Source organism: Pongo abelii, chromosome 1 (genome assembly GCF_028885655.2).
Source record: "Pongo abelii isolate AG06213 chromosome 1, NHGRI_mPonAbe1-v2.0_pri, whole genome shotgun sequence".
Lineage (NCBI taxonomy): Eukaryota > Metazoa > Chordata > Mammalia > Primates > Hominidae > Pongo > Pongo abelii.
This window is the reverse complement of record NC_071985.2, coordinates 8,449,306-8,471,837: the sequence shown is the minus strand read 5'-3', so window position 1 is coordinate 8,471,837 and position 22,532 is coordinate 8,449,306. Positions and strand designations below refer to the sequence as shown.

The following is a 22,532-nucleotide window of genomic DNA, read 5'->3' as shown; positions in this document are numbered from 1 at the left end:
TTTTTATTTTTTGTGGAGACAAGGTCTCATTATGTTGCCAGGCTAGTCTCAAACTCCTGGGCTCCAGTGATCCGCCCACCTCGGCCTCCCAAAGTGCTGGGATGACAGGCGTGAGTGAGCCACCACTCCTGGCCGTGCAAAAGCTCTTTATATCATAATATTAACCTTTTGCCACATGTATTATATTTTCCCAGTATATTGCTTGTCTATACATTTACCTATGCTGAATTGAAAAGATAGCATGAGGTTTTAAAGCATTTGTTGTCAATATATCAATATTTTTCTTTATTGTTTATTTTATTGTTTTACAATTTGGAATCAATTTCTCATCCAAGGTTGAAGTCAATTTGGGCCTATATTTTCTTCTATTTATTACTTTAATTATAGCATTTAACATTTTAATTTAATAAAAGTAATTTATTAAGGTAAAGTAGATTTTAAGTAATGTTTAATAAAACATTGAATGAATTTGGCCAGGTACAGTGGCTCACGCCTGTCATCCCAGCACTTTGGGAGGCCAAGGCAGGTGGATCAACTGAGGTCAAGAGTTCGAGACCAGCCTGGCCAACTTGGTGAAACCCTGTCTCTACTAAAAATACAAAAAATTATTCGGATGTGGCGGCACATGCTTGTAATCCCAGCTACTCAGGAAGCTGAGGCGGGAGAATCATTTGAACCCAGGAGGTGGAGGTTGCAGTGAGCCAAGATCATGCCATTGTACTCCAGCCTGGATGACAAGAGCAAAACTCCATCTCAAAAAAAAAAAATAATTTAAATGAATTTAACTTAAGTGAAATGTGTTTTGTTACTTAGTACAAGGTAAGAGTGTTGTATCCTGAATAATACTTCACCACTGATTTATAGTTGATTAGATTTTTATATGTGTGCTAGATTATATATAGAATACATATAGATTATTTTATACACACATATATATATATAGATCAATACAATTTCCCTGCTTTAATCAGCCCTTATCTAACCAAATACTGATCCTGATCCTACTGGCTATGAGGACTTTCACAGTAACATTGACATTAGTAAGCAGCTTTGGTTGTTTTCCTCCTGGTTTAACGGTAATGACTCATTACCACTAGACAGTGTTTCCCCCATTAAGTATAGAGTGGGCTCTTGGTTTCATATAATGGATATTTGTGAATTATGATAAGACAACGTTCTGGTTTTGGGGGATAAGAGAATATTTTGAACATGTAGTCAGTGTGCTCTCTTTCTCACACTCATTCCGTAAGAGCCACCCCTGCTTTCGGGTAGGGTTGTAACAACAGGAAGAGGAGAGAAAGAATTTATTCAGAGCCCAGCTTTTGAGTTTCAAAATAGATCTTCATTTGTCTTCCAAACCAGAACACTTTTGATTGTGAAAGGAGGCACCATTAATAATTATGCTGGGACAACAGGCGTAAACCTGGCCTGAGAGACAGTCACCCTAGCCACAAACAACAGAGCTGGAATAATGCGTGAACACGCAAGAGGACGTTTTTCTTGCTGAAGAGAAAAAAATGATCAGAGCTGCAAGAGACAGAGTAGTCTGAGGAAAAGCAATGAAGTTGAGAATTGTTTAGCATCCCTCAGAACAGGCCCCCAAGCAGATATTGCAGTGGAACCCATGCTTACTCCTGGGTGGACTTAGGATAGCAAGCCCCCTCTTGCAGTTACTCTTATCCTGTTAGTATGAAGCTGACATAGCTGAGGGTGTTAGGCACAGGAGGCTCCAGCAGGCTCTCGAGGGCCAGTGCTGGGTGGCATCGGAAGCAACCAATGGAGAGAGGCCCAAGCATGCCAGGAGACTTCCAGAGGCTCCTTGGTTGGAGAACAGGAGGATAAGGTAGCAGATGAGCTTCTCTCCCTTGTTTCAGTAGTTCTTAATCTTTTGGTGGACCATGAACCCATTTGAGAATCTTTTGAAATCTATAGACCTCGGCTCGGCGTGGTGGCTCACTCCTGTAATCCCAGCACTTTGGGAGGCCCAGGTGGGCAGATCACCTGAGGTCAGGAGTTCCTGACCAGCCTGGCCAACATGGCAAAACCCCGTCTCTACTAAAAATACAAAAAATTAGCCGGGCGTGGTGGCGCGCCTGTAATCCCAGCTACTCAGGAGACTGAGGCAGGAGAATTGCTTGAACCCAGGAGGTGGAGATTGCAGTGAGCTGAGATTGCACCACTGCACTCCAGCCTGGACGACAAGAGTGAAAACTCTGTCTCAAAAAAAATGTATAGACAGCTGAGTGTGGTGGCTCTCACCTGTAATCCCAGCAATTTGGGACACCAAGGTGGGAAGATAGGTTGAGCCCAGGAGTTTGTGACCAGCCTGAGCAACATAGAGAGTCCCCATTTCTACAAACAAAATATATAGACCTGCACTATCCAATATGCTAGCCACTAGCCACAGGTGGCTCTAGGGCACTTGAATTGTGGTGGGTCCAAGTTGAGATGTGCTATAAGTGTAAGATACACAGCTGATTTCAAAGATCACATATGAGGGGATAAAAAGGGAATGTAAAATACATCCATTAATTTTTAAGATATTGACTGCATGTTGAAATAATAATGTGTTGAATATATTGGGTTAAAGACATTATTTAAATATTATTAAAATATATTTCATCTGTTTCTTTTTTTTTCTTTTTTGAGACAGAGTCTCACTCTGTTGCCCAGGCTGGAGTACAGTGGCACGATCTCTGCTCACTGCACCCTCTGCCTCCTGGGTTCAAGCGATTCTCCTGCCTTTGCCTCCAGAGTAGCTGGGATTACAGGCGCCCACCACCACGTCTGGCTAATTTTTGTATTTTTAGGAGAGAGGGGTTTTACCATGTTGGTCAGGCTTGTCTTGAACTCCTAGACCCAAGTGATTCACCCACCTCGGCCTCCCAAAGTATTGGGATTACAGGCATGAGCCACCACGCCCAGCTGTTTCCTTTTATTTTTTAAGTAGCTACCAGAAGGTTTAAAACTACTTGTGTGGCTCACATTATATTTTTGTTGGAGAGTGTCAGCACAGACTTTCTTCAGATAAATGCACAGTCACATACACGACTTAAATTTATATCTAATTGTTGGTGTCCATGACTCTATTTGGAATTATTGGAATGCAGGTAGAAAACCATAGCTTTCGTTTATTCTCCAGAAAGCCTTCTGACAGGCTGTTCAAAAAACAAATATAAAAATGTCATGGCTGTGGCTTAAAATTTTGAATGAATACCTCACTGCCTACAAGACAAGGTATAAATTTCTGTAACATTATAGTCAGAGCTCTTCTCAACATGACTCTAATTTACTTTGCCAGTCTTCTTTCCTGACACGTCCTGACCACACACACACACCTGTTCTCTAGCTCCTCCAAACAATTTGACCTCCTCTCAAACAAGCACACACATGGCTTCCGCCCTTTCCTCATCCTCTTCTCTCAGCCTAGGTATGCCCTCCGTCCAATTTTTCACCTGTCTAAATCCTCTTCATTCAACAAGGCCCTGTTCAAATATCATTTCCTCTGTTAATCCCTTTCTGTCATCAAAGACTGAATTGATTCCTCCTCTCTAGTTTGTCCCAAGGCAGTTTGCTCAGATCACTGTTATGTCAATTTATTTCCTATTGCAGTTAAATATACACATGCCCGTGGGTATTTCACATAGATGCATGCGCCTGTCTCCCGTACTCCAATATGAACGCTTTTAGACAATGACCTTATACGTTTTATTTTTGCTTCTCCAGTGCCTTGTATATGATAGGTATACCAGAAAAGTTTGTAAAAAGAAATTATAGAGAAAGAATAACACATCAGATTCCTAGATAAATCAGTAAGAACCTAGACTGTGTCAACAGAACAGTAGAATTTAAAAAAGGGGAGAAATAAAGGAGATCTGTGGCATGGTTTGGATAGAGGAAATAAGAGAAACAGGACCCAAAAGCCCTTTGGTACCCACGATGGGACTGAACGGTGGCACTGGAAAGGAGATGGGAAAGGCACTGGGAGGAGATGGGAAGAGCAGCATTGGTGAGAGGGTCAAGATGGAGTGGGCAAAGGTAGGTGTGGAGTTCTGCTGGGTCTCAGGTGACAGCAGGGCAGATAGAAGAGGTCCCAGCAGATATAAAACATGTGAGTCTGGGGCTTGGGTGACACTGAGAGCTACCTACTTAAAATTTGTGCATGATGTCCTGGGAGATGAACTCGAGAAACACAACATGTGGGAAAAAAGAAGGGAATCGAAGCCAGAGACTTGGGTGATAACATTTAAGGGTTGGAAGGAAAAAGTAAACCCAACAAATAAGATAAAGACAACAAAATCCGAGACAGAATTTCCTAAATTGTACCTAGAACTCTAATGATAATGGATCCTGGAAATTCCAGTTTGTATCCTTTAATCCCCTGAAATACTGATTTGGGGGGACGTAGAAGGGGAAAGAATGGATACCAAATGCCAATTGACCTATTCAATGTTTTGGAATTAAGAGGTTACATTTGACCCATGAGAGAGCAGTTTTAGTAAGGTGGGAAGATGAAAAAGCAGGTTGAATAGGTAAGAAATGAAGAGTAAGAAGGAAGAGAAGCATTGGGGGTAGACTGTCCTTTTGCAAAGGTTGCATCCTTTTCTTGAAGAATCTACAGGATCTCCTAAGGATTAGGAGCACAGCCTATGGATTTCTTTGTTGTTGTTGCTTGTTTGTTTGTTTGAGACTGAGCTTCACTCCTATTGCCCAGGTTGGCGTGCAATGACACGATCTCTGCTCACTGCAACCTCTGCCTCCCAGGTTCAAGCGATTCTCCTTCCTTAGCCTCCCAAGTAGTTGCGATTACAGGCGCCTGCCACCATGACCAGATAATGTTTTGTATTTTTAGTAGAGACAGGGTTTCACCATGTTGGCCAGGCTGGTCTTGAACTCTTGACCTCAGGTGATCCGCCCGCCTCGGCCTCCCAAAGTGTTGGGATTATAGGTGTGAGCCAACGCGGCCAGCCCCAGCCTATGGATTTTAATCTCAGCTCTGCCACTGATTAGCTGTGTGATTCCAAGCGAGTGCCACAAGCTCTTTGATTCTGTTTTCTCATTTGTAAAGTGAGAATAACAATACTGTTTGTAGGATCTACTATGAGGGTGAAATGATTCAATCCATGCCGAGTGCTCAGCACAGTACTTGGCACCTTGCAACATACAAAGGAGTTGCTGCTCTTATCAATTTTGCTCCATGCCTTTTTGAGCAAGCATCCATGATTAAGCACCAATTTCTTAATTTGGGGTTGTATACGTTTTATCTTAATTAGGTGAGGTATTGTATTAGCTGTATTAGTTTGCTGGGGCTTCCATAACAAAATACCACAGCTGAGTGGCTTCAGCAACAGAAATTTACTTTTTCACAATTCTGAAGGCTAAAATCTGAGATCACGGTGTCAGCAGGGTTGGTTCCTTCTGAGGCCTCTCTCCTTGGCTTGTAGATGACCATCTGCTTCCTGTGTCCTCACATGGTCTTTTCTTCTGTGTCTGTGTTCTAATCTCCTTTTCACGTAAAGACATCAGTCATATTGTATTAGAACCCTAGTGACCTTGTTGTAACCTCATTAACTCTTTAAAGACCCAATCCCCCAATATGGTCATATTCTGGGATACTGGGGGTGAGGATGTCAATGTACAAACTTTTTGGAGTTTGTCCCATGACAGATGTGTTTGTTGTTGTTGTTGTTTGTTTTCGTTTTTGTTTTTTGAGACAGAGTCTCGCTCTGTTGCCCAGGCTGGAGTGCAGTGGCGTGATCTCGGCTGACTGCAGACTCTGCCTCCCAGGTTCAAGTGATTCTCCTGCCTCAGCCTCCTGAGTAGCTGGGATTACAGGCTCCCGCCACCATGCCTGGCTACTTTTTGTATTTTTAGTAGAGATGGGTTTTCACCATGTTGGCCAGGCTGGTCTCAAGCTCCTGACCTAAAGTGATCCACCTGACTTGGCCTACCAAAGTGCTAGGATTACAGGCATGAGCCACCATGCCCAGTCCCATGACAGGTGTTTTTGACCAAGAAAAGGCACCCTATTTATATTTTATTCTTTAAGAAGGCAAATTTTGAAGCATGTTAAAGGACTAAAAGTTTCCGTTAGAGGAAAAACTCAGAAACTCAGAGTGATGACACCCAGATTTGATTAGGTTTAGCTTGTTTGTTTGTTTGTTTGTTTGTTTGTTTGTTTCTGAGAGAGAGTCTTGCTCTGTCGCCCAGGCTGGAGTGCAGTGGCATGATCTCGGCTCACTGAAAATTCCATCTCCCAGGCTCAAGCGATTCTCTTACCTCAGCCTCCTGAGTAGCTGGGATTACAGGCACACGCCACCACATCCAAATTTTTGTATTTTTAGTAGAGACAGGGTTTCACCATGTTGGCCAAGCTGGTCTTGAACTCCTGACCTCAGGTGATCTGCCTGCCTTGGCCTCCCAAAGTGCTGGGATTACAGGCGTGAGCCACCGCGCCAGCCGCTTGCTTAGGTTTAGATAGCTAATGAGTGGTAAGGAATTCCAATGAGTTCTAACCCAACATTCTTATCTACTTCCCCCCACCCCTATTCCTCAGCACCACTTCTGCATGTCATTCTAAGTTTGCACGCCTCTTCGTATATGAGAATGATTCTTACAGCTTCTGGTGATTGGATGCTTTATTCAATAGAGCTGTTATTTCCCTGGGGCTGAAAGGCAGAGACATAGGCAGTTTTACAAGAGAGATTGAAAAATATAACAACGACACAAAAGGGTGGGGCTGTCCCAAGAGGACTGCTTGCTACTGTGTGCTTGCTTCAAATCTCCACTAACGCCTCATAAAACCTGGGACTGGAACTCTCCAGGCCCCACGGCTGCTATCACAGCTGCCTGTACCACACATGTGCCTTCCTGATGTGGCAAGGGTGGCCATATGTGGCTTATTAATAAACTTTCTCTGTCATACAGATTGCCTCAAAGATGCCAGATTTCCCCAAAGACTCTGTTTGCTGGACTGTCTCCCTCATTAAGTTTCCAGTAGCTATAAACACAGCCATCTCTGTCTTAATTCTTAATGACTGGAGGTAAAAGATTCTGCTGCTCTAATACATTCATTCTAAACAGGTGATCTATTATTACAAGGGATTAAATTAAACAGTATATCACTTTGATATGGTTTGGCTGTGTCCCCACCCAAATCTCATCTTGAATTACAGTTCACCTAATACCCTCGTGTTATAGGAGGGCCCCAGTGGGAGATAATTGAATCGTAGGGACAGTTTCCCCCATACTGATCTCGTGGTAGTGAGTAAGTCTCATGAGATCTGATGGGTTTTTTGTTTGTTTTTTGTTTTTTGTTTTTTTGCCTGGGAATGAGAAAATTAATTTATTTCATTGTGGGGAGCAGGCCAATGTCCAGCCTCAGAGCTCCTGGAACTGCTTCTTGGTGCTGGTGGCCTTGGTGACCTTGAGCACATCGAAGCACACCATCTTGCTCAGGGGCCGACACTTGCCCACTGTTGACGATGTCACTGATCTGGACATCCCTGAAGCAGGGGGACAGTTGTACGGACATGTTCTTGTGACCCTTCTCAAAACGGTTGTACTTGCAGATGTAGTGAAGTCTCGGCAGATGACAATGATCCTCTGCATCTTCATCTTGGTCACCACGCCAGAGAGAACCCACCCTCGAATGGAAACATTCCCAGTGAAGGGGCATTTCTTGTCAATGTGGGCACCCTCAATAGCCTCTTGAAGCCCAGACCGATGTTCTTGTAGTACAGCGCGGACTTCTCCTTGTTAGTTTCTCCCAGCAGGACCCTCTTCTTGTTTTCAAAGATGGTCAGCTGCTTTTAGTAGGCACCGTCTGTCTGAATGTCTGCCGTCTTCCTGGTCACCTAAAAAAAGAGTCTGACAGTTTTATAACAGGAAAGTCCTTTCACTAGGCTCTCATTCTCTCATGTCTGACACCATGTAAGATGTGCCTTTTACCTTCCGCCGTGATGGTGAGGCCTTCCCAGCCACGTGGAACTGTGAGTCCATTAAATCTCTTTTTCTTTATAAATTACCCAGTCTCGGGTATGCCTTTATCAGCCACGTGAAAATGGACTAACATACACTTCTTTCTTCATTGTCTTCTGTGAGACAGTAGATTTTGGAGGTTAAGGGAATTTGATTTGGATTTCTGGCTCCGCCTGTTCTTACTAGGTGTATAACGTTTTGCAAGTTACCTAGCCATCCTAATACTGTTTTTCTTATCTCTAAAGTGGGGATAATAACAGAGTCTTCTCCTGAAGGTTATTGTGAGGATTAAGTGAAAAGATGTAGGTGACACTAGTTGTGTAGTCTGAGACAGAATATGTACTCAATAAATGTTAGCTATTATCGTTAGTATACATCTTAGAGGAGGATGGGAATGAACATGGGAAAAGTAACTGAGAATTAGCTTTTGGTTCCCACCAAGCAACTGGAGTTTGGGTCTTAAGTTTTCAACTTGATATGTCGTATATAAAATTCTTTGACAAACTACCTATCAGGTACTATGATTACTACTTGGGTGACTGGATCATTAGAAGCCCAAACTTCAACATCAAGCTATAGACTCATGTAATAAACCTACACATGTACCCCGTGAATCTAAAATTACAAAACAAATAAATAATTCATTAATTATTATTATTTTTTGAGACAGGGTCTCACTCTGTCTCCCAGGCTGGAGTACAATGGCACAATCTCAGCTCATGGCAACCGCCACTTCCCAGGCTCAAGCAATCCTCCCACCTCAGCCTCCCAAGTAGTTGGGACTATAGGAATGCACCGCCACAACTGGCTAATTAAAAAAAATATTTTTTTCTAGAGATAAAGTCTCACTGATTGCCCAGGCTGGTCTCCAGTGAACTCCTGTGCTCAAGCGGTTCTCCCACCTCAGTCTCCCAAAGTGCTGGGATTAGAGGTATAAGCCACCATGCCCAGCTGTGAATTTTTTTTTTTTTTTTTGAGACAGAGCCTCACTCTGTCACCCAGGCTGGAGTGTAGCGATCTTGGCTTACTGCAACCTGTGTCTCCTGGGTTCAAGCGATTCTCCTGCCTCAGACTCCTGAGTACCTGTGATTAACGTCACCCACCACCACACCCAGCTAATTTTTTTCTATTTTTATTAGAGAAGGGGTTTCATGATGTTGATCAGGCTGGTCTCGAACTCCTGACCTCAGGTGATCCGCCCCCTACCCCTTGGCCTCCCAAAGTGCTGGGATTACAAGCATGAGCCACCGCGCCCGGCCTAAAATTCTTTTTCAGATGGCTCATCCCTTTTCCTAGCTCATCCTTATTATATGAATGTGTTTGATATTTCTTTCCCATTTTTGCCATTCTCTTTTTATTATTATGAAACAATTCTGACATATAAAAAGTATGGAGAACAGTACAATTAGTAAGCATGTACCCATAACCTACATTACGGGTAGGTTATGGCTACATGCTTTACAAAGCATTACAAAACGCATTACAAAACATAGTTAAAACCTGAAAGTTTCTATACACGATCCCCTAAACCTCTCCCGGGTCATCAATCTAAAAAGTCCTACACACCTTTATTCCATCTCAAAATGAAAATTCTGGCAGGGGCTTACCATTTGGACAAAACTTCAAAATGGTAGTTCTGTTTGAGAGCTAGTAAAGGAAGACGACAATGAATAAAGGATAGAAAAATTTATAACTGGGCCTCAAACTCTGAAAATTGTGTGTTCCTAATTGGGATTGTTCATCTGTTCATTAGCTCAGAGAGAAAACTGCAGCCACCATTTTTCTCTCATCCACAATATTCAGAGCAATGTTTTCCAGACTCTATTCCCTGACCCCTTAGTAAATCATAAAATCAATTTGGTGGATTAGGATCAGCAAGATTAAAAATAACAAAGCAGACAAAATAGAACAAAAGAAAGGATAAACAAGGAGAAAATACCAAAGTGTGTAAGGGGGCCAGGCGCGGTGGCTCATTCCTGTAATCTCAGCACTTTGGGAGGCCGAGGCAGGTGGATCATCTGAGGTCAGGAGTTCAAGACCAGCCTGGCCAACATGGTGAAACCCTGTCTCTATTAGAAATACAAAAATTAACTGGACATGGTGGCAGACACCTGTAATCCCAGCTACTTGGGAGGCTGAAGCAGGAGAATCATTTGAACCCGGGAGGCAGAGGTTGCAGTGAGCTGAGATTGCACCACTGCACTCCAGCCTGGGCAACAGAGAGAGACTGTCTCAAAAAAAAAGTGTGTAAGGGTAAATTTTGTTGTGGAAGCTTTTGTTTCCTATTTGTATATGATTATGTATTTGTATATGTACACACAGTGGCTATGTACTATTATATTCCTCTCCCATGGGTTCTAGTGAAAAAAACCCTGAGGCCTGCTGTTGCGAAGACTTCACAATGTTCCAGAAGGCCTGATGTCCCGTCTCCAGCTTCTGGGTGAGAAGGAAGCGATGAGGTGGGAGGATAATGTCAAGGCATTGCTTTAAGAACCAAGGCTTTCGCCTGGAAACTTGCAGCATGAAATATACAGTCTCAGCACTTCTCTCTCCCTACCTAAACCGTTTGCTTCCTGGGGCTATACGTGGACAGAAGTACACCCTCCGACCAGAATGCTGAAAAATTTGACAGCCAAGCTTGAGTCTTATTTATCCTTGTGTTCTCAATCCTTCCTACTGCCCAGTGATTTTCAAAGCCATAGGCATAAATTAGGTACTTCATTAAAGGTGTTTCAGGGATACCTGAAATGTGTCTGAATCAGGTATGGTAAGGCACGCAGACATGGAAATGACTGTCATAAGGGAAGAAGTTATTTGTACTCACAGATCCCTGCAAACGGGCTACAGCAGGCCACACAGGGCCACATGGGGAAGCACTGGGGTCTGTAGGGACACAGAGGGAGCGAGGGGTAAACAGGAGCAAGAGACTTTACTGTGGTTCTGCAGGAAGGAACAGGCTAGGCAGGGTAAGTAGGCTGAGCAGGTTCAGGGTCAGCTGGTTTGAATAATTTCAGTGGGCCTTGGGGTTGGGGGTGATGCCCCTAGTTTTGGTAACTGGTCCTGAGGTAAACAGGACACATGGTGGATAGTGGCCCTGAGTGTGAGAGCCTTGAGAGAGCCCAAGGAAGGAGGCGGGTGGGAGTCTGGGCCCTGGCTTGTCTGGTTTGCACATGTGAGGTGTGCTGCAAGGCAAAATGTTCCCTACCTCTAGGAATTTGTTAGCCCGGAGAGGAGGCCTCTTTCCAGGGTCAGTAAGGCCCCAAGATGTCAAAGCATCAAACATACAAAAAAGGATCGCTGGAGGCCAGGAGTTCGAGACCAGCCTGGGCAACACAGTGAGGCCCCATCTACACGAAAAATAAAAACTAAAAAAAAGACATGATTAAAACAGTTTTTGAAATGGAGATAGAGTATCTGACCAATACAGTTTTTCTGTGCTTGTTCTATTGTGAGGCAAAAGTAGAATATTTAGGCTGGGCGCAGGGGCTCACGCCTGTAATCCCAGTACTTTGGGAGTCCGAGGCAGGATGATCACCCGAGGTCGGGAGTTCATGACCAGCCTGACCAACATGGAGAAACCTTGTCTCTACTAAAAATACAAAATTAGCCAGACGTCGTGGTACATACCTGTAATCCCAGCTACTCAGGAGGCTGAGGCAGGAGAATTACTTGAACCCAGGAGGCAGAGTTGCAGTGAACTGAGATTGTGCCATTGCACTCCAGCCTGGGCAAAAAGAGTGAAACTCTGTCTAAAAAAAAAAAAAAAAAAAAAAAAAAGTAGATATTTGCCCATAATTCGTATTCTCTCTCTCTCTCCTCTTCCTTCTCCTCTTTACATGCCTAGTTTGGTGCTTGGTACATAATGGGCATTCAAAAGTGTCCCATTTTCTTCCCTTTACGTTTAAATATAATAATTTTGGCTAGGTGTGGTGGCTCATGCCTGTAATCCCAGTACTTTGGGAGGCTGAGGTGAGTGGATCACTTGAGGCCAGGAGCCTGAGACCAGCCTGGTCAACATGGTGAAACCCTGTCACTACTAAAAATACAAAAATTAGCCAGGTGTGGTGGCGCATGCCTTTAATCCCAGCTACTCGGGAGGCTGAGGCAGTCCACTGCACTCCAGCCCAGGCAACAGAGTGGGACTTTATCTCTAATAATAATAATAATAATAATAATAATGGCAACACAATGAGACTTTATCTCAATAATAATAATATTTTTGAATCAGTAGATATAAATTAAGTAGTTTCTGTGTGAAAGTGGATTCATTAGAACATGTAATATTATTAAATGATTGTCTCTGTACATGTGGAAATTAGCATTTCTGGCATACTAAAGCAAAGAAATGTGATAATAGTGGATTGTATTTATTAGAGTTGTCAGGTAAAAGTATAGAATGGCCAATTAAATTTGAATTTCAGGTAAACAACAAAAATGTTTATGTATGTCCCAAATATTGCATGAGACATATTCAGGCTAAAAAATATATACATTTGTTGTTTTCTTGAAATTAATATTTAACTGGAAATTCTGTACTTTTATTTACTGACACCTTAATGTGGTAGGCAGAATTCTAAAAACAGCCCCCCAGGATTCCATATCCTAATCTCTGGAGTCTGTGAATCCGGGAAGCTACCACTCCCGTTGTTAAATTCTTACTTACAGCTCTGTAGGACACAGTTTACCTTAAGAGAGGAAGGTTTTCCGGTGGGCCTGATCTACGCAAATGGACCGTGAAAAGCAGAGAACTTTCTCTGGCTGATAGAAGAAGGGGGCAGAAAAGAGGGCCGAAGACGAAATCACAGAGACTCAGAAAGTGAGAAGGACTCCGTGCTCCACGGCTGACTCTGAAGATGGCAAAGGCTGCTGAGAAGAAATGTAAGCAACTTTGAGGAACCAAGAACAGCCCTTACCGACAGCTACCAAGGAAAAAAGCACTTCGGCACATCAATTGCAAGAACTCAAATTCTACCAAAACCAGGCTGATCTTGGAATAGTTTCTTCTCCAGTCTCCAGATAACAACTAACCCCAGCTAACATCTTGACCTTTGCCTTTGGCTGTCATGTGCCTAGGACCCTGCTGAACCTCTCTGTACCTACAGAACTATGAGCTAATATTATGAGCATCATTTTCAGCTGCTAAATTAGTGATATCTTTTTTTTTTTTCTTTTTTTTAGAGACAGGGTCTCTCTGTTGCCCAGGCTGGAGTGCAGTGGCACAATCATAGGTCACTACAGCCTCCAATGCCTGGGCTCAAGTAATCCTTTTACCTCAGCTTCCTGAGTAGTATACGGGGATGCACCACCATGCCTGGCTAATTTTTAATTTTTTGGTAGAGATGGGGGTCTCACTATGTTGCTAGGCTGGTCTCAGACTCCTGGCCTCAACCAGTCCTCTTGCCTCAGCCTCCTGAGTAGTTAGGACTACAGGTGCCTGTCACCATGCCCTGCTAATTTTTTAAATTTTTTTCCTTTTTTTTTTTTTTTAAGAGACGGAGGTATCTTGCTATGTTTCAGGCTGATCTTGAACTCCTGGTCCCAATTGATCCTCCAGCCTTGTCCTCCAGAGTAGCTGGGATTACAGGCACAAGCCACCCTGCCCAGGTGTGCGGCACTTTCTTATGCAACAAGAAAAGGTGAATATGCCTAGTATTTATTTGTTTTTTTTTCAAAGCTTGTCACGTATTTTTTTTAAATTATTACTTGATTGCCAAATGTATGAGAGAAACCAGTCCATCAGTAAGATTTATGATGGCCAGGTGTGGTGGCTCACACCTGTAATCTCAGCACTTTGGGATGCCAAGGCAGGCAGATCACTTGAGGCCAGGAGTTCTAGACCAGCCTGGCCAACATAGTGAAACACTGTTGCTACTAAAAATACAAAAAAAATTAGCGAGGCATGGTGGCACTCACCTGTAATCCCAGCTAGTCAGGAGGCTGAGACATGAGAATCCTCTGAACCCGGGAGGCAGAGGTTCAGTGAGCCAAGATCATGCCACCGCACCCCAGCCTGGGTGACAGTAAAAAAAAAAAATTTTTTTTTTTAAACCAACAAATGTTGAATAAAATACCTGAAGTAGGGCATGGATATTTCTGAAAACCTACATTTTTCTGCTTTTTCATTCCTTTATCTTTTCCTTCATATTCTGAATAAGGAAGCCATTCTGTTGGAGAGGGATTCCCTTGCTCAGTACTACAGAAGAGTTTTTAAAAGAAGTGAGCTTTCACAAAGGATTGAAAGCTAAAGAGAGAGTCAGTTTGAGGGCGTAAAGTTGACAAGATATAGAGAATTAAAGGTCTTCATAAAGATACAAGAAGAATCGTTCCAAAATGATTCTGTCACTTTGGCTATAGAGATAATGTAAAGCTTTGTGTGTGTTCCACAAACTCCTATCTAAGTAAGTACATTTCTTTTTTGTGTGTGTGAAGCAGGGCTAACCCATAGGCAGTGAGTCCAGAGCCAGCCTACCTTAGTAAATGTCTTTTTTTTTTTTTTTGAGATGGAGTGTCACTCTGTGGCCCAGGCTGGAGTGCTAGAGTGCAGTGGTGCAATCTCAGCTCACTACAACCTCCGACCACCCTTCCGGGTTCAAGTGATTCTCATGCCTCAGCCTCCTGAGTAGCTGGGATTATAGGCGCATGCCACCATGCCATGCTAATTTTTGTGCTTTTAGTAGAGATGGGGTTTTACCATGTTGACCAGGCTGGTCTGTAACTCCTGACCTCAAGTGATCCGCCTGCCTTGGCCTCCCAAAGTGCTGGGATTACAGGCATGAGCCAACATGCCTGGCCATATCTAAGTAAATTTGAAAAGTAGCCTGCCCCATTCTTCAGTCTGCATATTGAGGAATAGGATTATCAAGAGAGCTGTAGCCAATAATCTGGTCTATGGGGCTTTTTAAAAGAAAAATCTTAGACAAATTAAGTTTAACAGACTTTGATTGAGCAAAGAACAATTTGAGAGTCAGGCAACCCCCAAGCCAGAATACCTTCAGAGAGGCTCTTCCACAGCCATGTGATGGAAGATTTATGGACAGAAAAAGGAAAGGACATGCAGAAAAACGGAAGTGAGGTGCAGAAACCGCCGGATTGGTTACAGTTCGGCGTTTGTCTTCTGTGAACCCAATTGGAACAGTTTGCTATCCTTCACTGACTGAAACTTAGTGATTGGCACAAGAGTAGGTTATAGTCTATTTATACCTCCATTTAGGGTATAGTTCACCATGTACAGATAAAACTTTAGGCTGAACTTAAGATATGTAAGGAGGCAGATTTAGACTAAATTTAATTTAACAGACTCTAAGAAATGTAAGGCTGGGTGCCGTGGCTCACGCCTGTAATCGCAGCACTTTGGGAGGCCAAGGCAGGCAGATCACGAGGTCAGGAGTTCGAGACCAGTCTGGCCAACATGATGAAACCCCATCTCTACTAAAGTTAAAAAAAATTAGCTGGGTGTGGTGGCACGTCCTACAATCCCAGCTACTTGGGAGGCTGAAGCAGGAGAATTGCTTGAACCTGGGAGGCAGAGGTTGCAGTGAGCTGAGATTGCACTCCAGCCTTGGTGACAGGGAGAGATTCCATCTCAAAAAAAAAAAAAAAAAAAAGAGTGAAATCATAGGGCTATGGAAAGGGAACCCGCGTGCTGAGTCAGCCTCTGGATAGGGGCCACAGGACTGATCAAGCCAGGAGTCACAGGTCTGGGTGGGGTCCGTCAGTTGCTAGAATGCAGAAGTCTGAAAAAGATCTCAAAAGAGCAACCTTAGGTTCCACAATAGTGATGTTATCTATAGGAACAATTGGAGAAGTCTCAAACCTTGTGACCTCTGGCCACGTGACTCCGGAGCAGTAAGGGATCACAGAAAAACAGGCTAGGCCACATGACTGGTTATCATTTAGCTACATCTACCATTTTAGCAGAATTCAGGCTAATCCTAATCTTGTGGGCTTTCATTAGTCTTACAAAGGCAGTTTCAGTCCCAGAACAAGGAAGGGATCAGTTTTAGGGAGAGACTATGATCATCATTGCTTTAAAGTTGAATTATGGACTAAATTTCTCCCATGGTTAGCTTGGCCTATGCACAGAAATGAGTGGGGACAGCCAGCCTGTGAGACTAGAAGCAAGGTGCAATCAGCCACACTATACTTCTTTCACTGTTAGAATCTTTGCAAAGGTGTTTTCACTAGAGGCCTTCTTGTGCTGGCCTAGGGACTCACACTACTCAGAGATGGTGGCGATTGAGCCATGCTAGGTGGTTATCCACGCTGGCCGCCCAAGTGGCTCCTCCGAGGGAGGTTCACAGCATTTACCCCACCCAGCTTCTTTTGATTCCACAGGCAAATTCCCACTTATTTCCAAGATCTGGTTCATGATCCAGGGAGTCAATACCCACTTTTCTCTGTGCTTTCTTTGACCTAGTAGTTAAAATCATAAGCTCTAGAGGCAGGTAAACTTAGGTTTCCTGGTTCTAGAGTTAACTGCCTCTCTAATTTTCACTAAGTTGTTTAATTTCTCTAAGCCTCAGTTTCCACATCTGTAAAACTCATAGTGTATTGTAATAATTAAATAACGTAGACTAGGCGTGGTGGCTCAAACCTGTAATCCCAGCACTCTGGAAGGCTGAGGCAGGCTGAGGCAGCCTGGCCAACATGGCGAAACCCTGTCTCTACTAAAAATAGAAAAATTAGCTGGGCATGGGCCGGGCGCAGTGGCTCACGCCTGTAATCCCAGCACTTTGGGAGGCCGAGGCGGGTAGATCATGAGGTCAGGAGATCAAGACCATCCTGGCTAACACAATGAAACCCTGTCTCTACTAAAAATACAAAAAATGAGCTGGGCGTGGTAGTGGACACCTGTAGTCCCAGCTACTCAGGAGGCTGAGGCAGGAAAATGGCATGAACCTGGGAGGTGGAGCTTGCAGTGAGCCGAGATCATGCCACTGCACTCCAGCCTGGTGACAGAGCGAGAGTTCATCTCAAAGAAAAAAAAAAAGAAAAAGGTAGCCAGGCATGGTGGCGTGTGCCTGTAATCTCAGCTACTTGGGAGACTGAGACAGGAGAATTGCCTCAATCTGGGAGATGGAGGCTGCAGTGAGCCAAGATTGCACCACTGCACTTCAGCCTGGGTGACAGTGAAGTCCCATTTCAAAAAAAAAAAATTATTAAATAATGTATAAAGGCAGTCAGCCTCATGCCTGGCATGTGTTACATTTTTAATAATTGCTACCCACTATCATTATTGATATTATCATTACTTTGTTGTATTGCTATTGTGTTCCTTGGTATTTCTTTCCTATAAAGCTCTGAGCAGCTTTGGAGAGCAGGGATCATATTTTATTTTTATTAATTTTCCTGAACATCTACCATGATGTCTGGCACATAATAGACACTCCATAATTGTTTGCTGAATGAATGGATCAATGAATCAGCAATTGCTTTGAAGTGTCCCTGCTGGAAAATGTGTTTGTATGCTTTTTTTTTTTTTTTTTTTTTAAAAAGGAAAAGTATGCAATGAGTTTGGGATAAGGCCAGAGGTTTTTCTTTCATGTAGGTCTGGGACAACAGGTTGTCAGCATCCCCGTGAACTTGGAGAGAGAGAACTGGATGACATACCTTCCAGATATATCACATTAGGTGACAGAAAGCCAGCCACGCTTCATTCCTATCCCTATGTACTTTATAAACAACAAGTAATCGCTGTGATAACTACCCTGTCCAATGTCTTGCCTTCCTTCTGCTCATGGTCTGTTTCTCTAATTTATCCCCACCACCAAAGCGAGAAGACTGCTCTCAAACTCATGGCTCTGTGGACATGCCATCATGGTGTTTAGTTCACATTTTGCCTGAGGTGTTACAGACATGTGGATTCACTTGAACAACAAGAAAGCCAAGCCGATTCCCAAAGGATTCCAGAAATGACTTTTGGAAGCACATTTAAAAAATTCCCAAATGGATGTGCCTGGAGTAAGAAAAGCCTGCAAACAAGTATATCCACCTTCACAGTGAAAATCTCTCCTATCTCAATCACATTCTTTTAGGGTTGGTGTTTCCAAGTGTCGGGTAAGACCCCCTGAACTATGTGTGTATTATCACATCTCTAAATATTTAAGCACAATTCTCTATCTAAAAAATTTCCACATTTTCCATGGAAACCCTCCAGTTTTTCTAAATTCACATGTACTCTTTTTGCTGTGTGTCTGTGACAGAGTCTCGCTGTGTTGCCCAGGCTGGAGTGCAGTGGCGTGATCTCAATTCACTGCAGCCTCAGTCTCCCAGGTTCAAGTGATTCTCTTGCCTCATCCTCCCAAGTAGCTGGGATCACAGGCAGGCACCACCACGCCCGGCTAATTTTTTGCATTTTTAGTAGAGACAGGGTTTCACCATGTTGCTCAGGCTGGTCTTGAACTCTTAAGCTCAGGTGATCCGCCAGCCTTGGCCTCCCAAAGTGCTGGGATGACAGGCGTGAGCCACTCATACTCTTTATGAGGTGAGGTTCCTACACTGTTACCCTCAGAAAGGAAGTGTATTGGTTTGTGCATGCACATGTGTGTGTGAGGTGGGAAGGTAGCACTTATGGGTGAATTAGCAAAAGATTTCACGGATTCTAGAAGTAGGTCATGTATCTCATAATCTTCATTTAGGAAAGATTTGTTTGGTTCCTGAAAAACCAATCACTTATGCCTATAGGGATATTTGCTCACCAAATATTCATTGAGCACTGCTGTACACAGGACTCTACTAAACATTCTAGAAAATGAAAAAGGCTCTGGATGGGTAAGAGTCCAGTTGTGTACGATTATCCAAAATACAAGAAAAGACAGAAATGATGCTGGTTATAGCGTTTAATAAAGAGTGATTATTTCTGGCTTGAATGAGCTGGAAAGGCTTCAGAAGGAAGTGAAATTTGAACTGAGTCTTGAAGAATGGGGAGTTTTGTCATTAGTGGAGTAGAAGGGATACAGTGGAAGAACGTTCCCGGAAGGCAGATCAAGAACAAAGAACAGAGCTGGAAGGTGACTCAGGGATACACTCAGGCCTGTTTGTTCCAGTAGAGCTTTTACACTGGGAAGTAACAGGAGGAAATTTTGCAAAGTGGACAAGAGTGTCTAAGAAAAGACCAGAATGGCAGTAGTATTAAACAGGACTCATTAGTTTGTAGTGGGTAAAGATAAAACTAATGAATTAATGACTTAGCATCCTTCAGGAAAACAAAACAAAACAGAAACTCTCAAGCTTTAGGAAAGTAAGGGGAGGGGAGAATCATTTAGCTTGGCACACACTGAGGCAGTTCAAGGTATCAAGAGAACCCTGAGAGAGGGTGTAATAGGGATTCGGTGGCTCTCATACTCCAAACTGCCATCTATTTCTTTTACTTTCTTTCCTTTGTTTATTCATATTCTCTTCTAATATGCAAGTCTTTGCCTGTTTTTTAATAAATAAAATAAATAAAATAAAAATAAAACAAAAATAAAAAAATAAACTTTTTTATTTTGTTTGATTTTTAATATTTTATTATTTTATATTTTATTTGAGACAAAGTCTCACTATGTTGCCCAGGCTTGTCTCAAACTCCTGAGCTCAAGCAATCCTCCCGCCTTGGCCCCCTAAAGTGCTGTAACTATGAGTCACCTCACCAGACAGCCCCAACTTCATAGTCCTCTATTATTGTGATTTCAGAGGCGAAATTGCCTCTTGTACAGCTCCAAACAAAAAGTACAAGGGTGGGCCAGATGCGGTGGCTCACGCCTGTAATCCCAGCACTTTGGGAGGCCAAGACGGGTGGATCACCTGAGGTCGGGAGTTCGAGAACAGCCTGACCAACATGCAGAAACCCCATCTCACTAAAAATACAGAATTAGCCAGGCGTGGTGGCACATGCCTGTAATCCCAGCTACTCGGGAGGCTGAGGCAGGAGAATCACTTGAACATGGGAGGCAGAGGTTGCAGTGAGCTGAGATCGTGGCATTGCACTCCAGCCTGGGCAACAAGAGCAAAACTTTGTCTTAAAAAAAAAGAAAAAAAAAAAAATACAAGGGTGGAGCTCTGATTTCTGTGGCTTCAGTCACACGACCACCCTAGTTGAATCACATGACGATGGGAAAGGGGCATTTTGATAGGCCAGCCCTGTGTCACATTCCTGCTCTGTGAACCATGAGAAAGCTTTGTGGACAGGCAGGTACAATAACCGCCAGCTTTCATTGCACCATGCTAAGAGTTTTATTCTTTCATGAATTAATTCATTCTTTCACATATTCATTTCTTCAGTTTTTTTCTTTTGAAAAAGGGTCTCCTCTGCTGCCCAGGCTGGAGCACAGTGATGCAATATGGCTCACTGCAGCCTTGAACTCCCAGGGTGAAGGGATCCCCCGACTCAGCCTCCTGAGTAGCTGGGACCACAGGCATGTGCCACCACACTGGCTAATTTTTGTATTTTTTGTAGAGACAGGGTTTTGCCCTGTTGCCCAGGCTGGTCTCGAACTTTTCAGCTCCTGCCTTGTCCTCCCAAAGAGCTAGGATTACAGGTTTGAGCCGTTACATCCGGCCTGACTTTCATCTTACAGACAATGGAGAATTATTAAAGGATTTTTCACCTAGTAAGTAACAGAGATTGTAGTGGTCTCCAGGGTGCATTAGAATGGAGAAGAGTGGTCTCCAGGATGCATTAGAATGGAGCCAAGTGACAACCATATAAAAAGTGACAAAGCCTGAGCCGAGGTAGGACAGAGAGGGAAGAAAGGAGGTGACAAATTGGGTATGTGAGAGGTAGGTCGTCACATCATGAAATTACCCAATAGCTCTTTCGTCAGCGAAGGTCCCATATATTGCGTAACATTACTGGAGCCTTTGCTGAACTCCAAAATTTGACCTCTGTACTGAGTTGTTTTAGGATCCAAAACATTATGTAGCAAGGAATGGAAAGTGTTTTATACAAATACTTTTTTAAATGTCCATAAATGTCTAATGTCTAATGCAGTGTACAGATTCATCATATGTCAACAAATTAGTGCTGACCTTGTAGCCACAACACCCATCTCCTATCCCCATGCCAGGAATAGGCACAATCCTGGCTGGACTTTACCCAGCAGCGTTAAGTGTAAGCTGAAATTCACCACCCTCAGTATACCCACAATCAAGGATTTTGAGTTGTACTTGAGATGAGGCCAATATGATGGTGGAATTGTTAGGGAAACAGGGACATAGGAGAGCCAGGGTGACATCATTTTCAAATCAACTGCATCTTAAAACTAGCAAGACGCATTCCTTGCCAGCACGACCCACGGTCGTAAGATGTTTACCACCAAGGAAACAGCTTAATAACGCCTGCAAGGACAAACTCCTGTGACAACAAAATGCCCAGATGTCCCAATATTGCAAAACAATATGTGCTTTTAAGGTGCCTATAGTCGTGCTTTGATGTACTTACGCACTAAAATGCCAAGGATAACTTTCTTTAAATCAACAAGGTAATAAATGTCATTTTTTCGGCTTACCCGCATGTAGACATAGCTTAGCTTTTACATAGATAAGATCCCTATATAAGAAGAGTTTAAAACAAAGATGGTGCATTCCTCATCTTGCTTTCTGAGGACATTCTCGCTCTGTAACTGAGTAGCTTTCAGTAAACTATCTCTTCTCATTGTACTCTGCAACTCACTTTGAATTCCTTCCTGCGAGAGATCCATGAACCCTCTCGAGGCCTGAATCTGGACCCTTTTTTCCGATTGAAATGTTTTCTCTAAACATATGCATTTCCTTTATGAATGAAGAAATCCTTCCATAGTTTAAGCCTTAGGAAAGTGAATGTCTCTAAGACAGTTTCCTTCTGTTTTTATTCATGTCATTAGAGAATTACATGATAGGGAGGTGAAGGCTTTCTCCTGAGTTTTCTGCAAAAAGAAAATGTTTGTTACCACTTGCAATGGTGAAAGTCCCACAGCGAATGGGCACACAGTCCCACTAGCTATGTGACTGGGTGAGTCACTTCACTGCTCCAGGTTACAAGCATCTCTTACGTAAAGTGAGCATTAGATCATTTCTGAGCAGGTTGACCATATAATTAACTTTCTAGAGTGAAAGTGGGTGCCTTTGAAATTACACCAAGGCAACAGGCATAAATTGGGACTATCCTGGAGAAACTGGGACATTTGGTCATCTCTCTCTAAGAAGCTTTGAAGCTCTAAAACTGTATGGTTCTCAGGTTCATTGTCTGCACCCAAATCCAATCCTTAAGATGGTCTTGATGTTATAAACTTCCCTTTGGGCAGGATATGCTTATTCTGTTTTGGGGAATAGTTCAACTTAACAGAAATGTCTATCTATCCCTTAGCTACAGCAGAGGCAAATGCTTAGACTTGGGTTGCTGCTGGGGAATAGTCAGCTCTGCCATGTATTATCTGAGTGAAATCCAACTCCAGACATAAGCTTCTCCCACAAGGGTTGATATTCAAGTCCTGAGAGAGAATACTTTTTCTCCACAACTGGGGACCTGGCTGATCATGAGCCAGTTCTAATACTTTGTTGTTCTAGGAGTGATGTTCGCCAGGCATGGTGACTCA

The 22,532-nt window shown here is 43.2% G+C and overlaps 1 long non-coding RNA gene and 1 pseudogene across 2 annotated transcripts in view; one reads left to right on the top strand and one right to left on the bottom strand.

Annotated features, from left to right (window-relative positions):
- Positions 1-7,380: 7,380 nt before the first annotated feature.
- Positions 7,381-16,348, bottom strand: LOC100438126 (small ribosomal subunit protein uS17-like; annotated as a pseudogene).
- Positions 16,349-20,453: 4,105 nt separating this feature from the next.
- The window catches only part of LOC129060769 (uncharacterized), a 71,866-nt gene continuing 69,787 nt past the window's right edge, over positions 20,454-22,532 (top strand). The window contains exon 1 of one of the 2 annotated variants that reach the window (XR_008527663.2): positions 20,454-20,739. This is a non-coding gene — a long non-coding RNA (uncharacterized LOC129060769). The remainder of the gene's footprint in view (positions 20,740-22,532) is intronic. The other variant, XR_008527659.2, reaches the window with a different exon arrangement.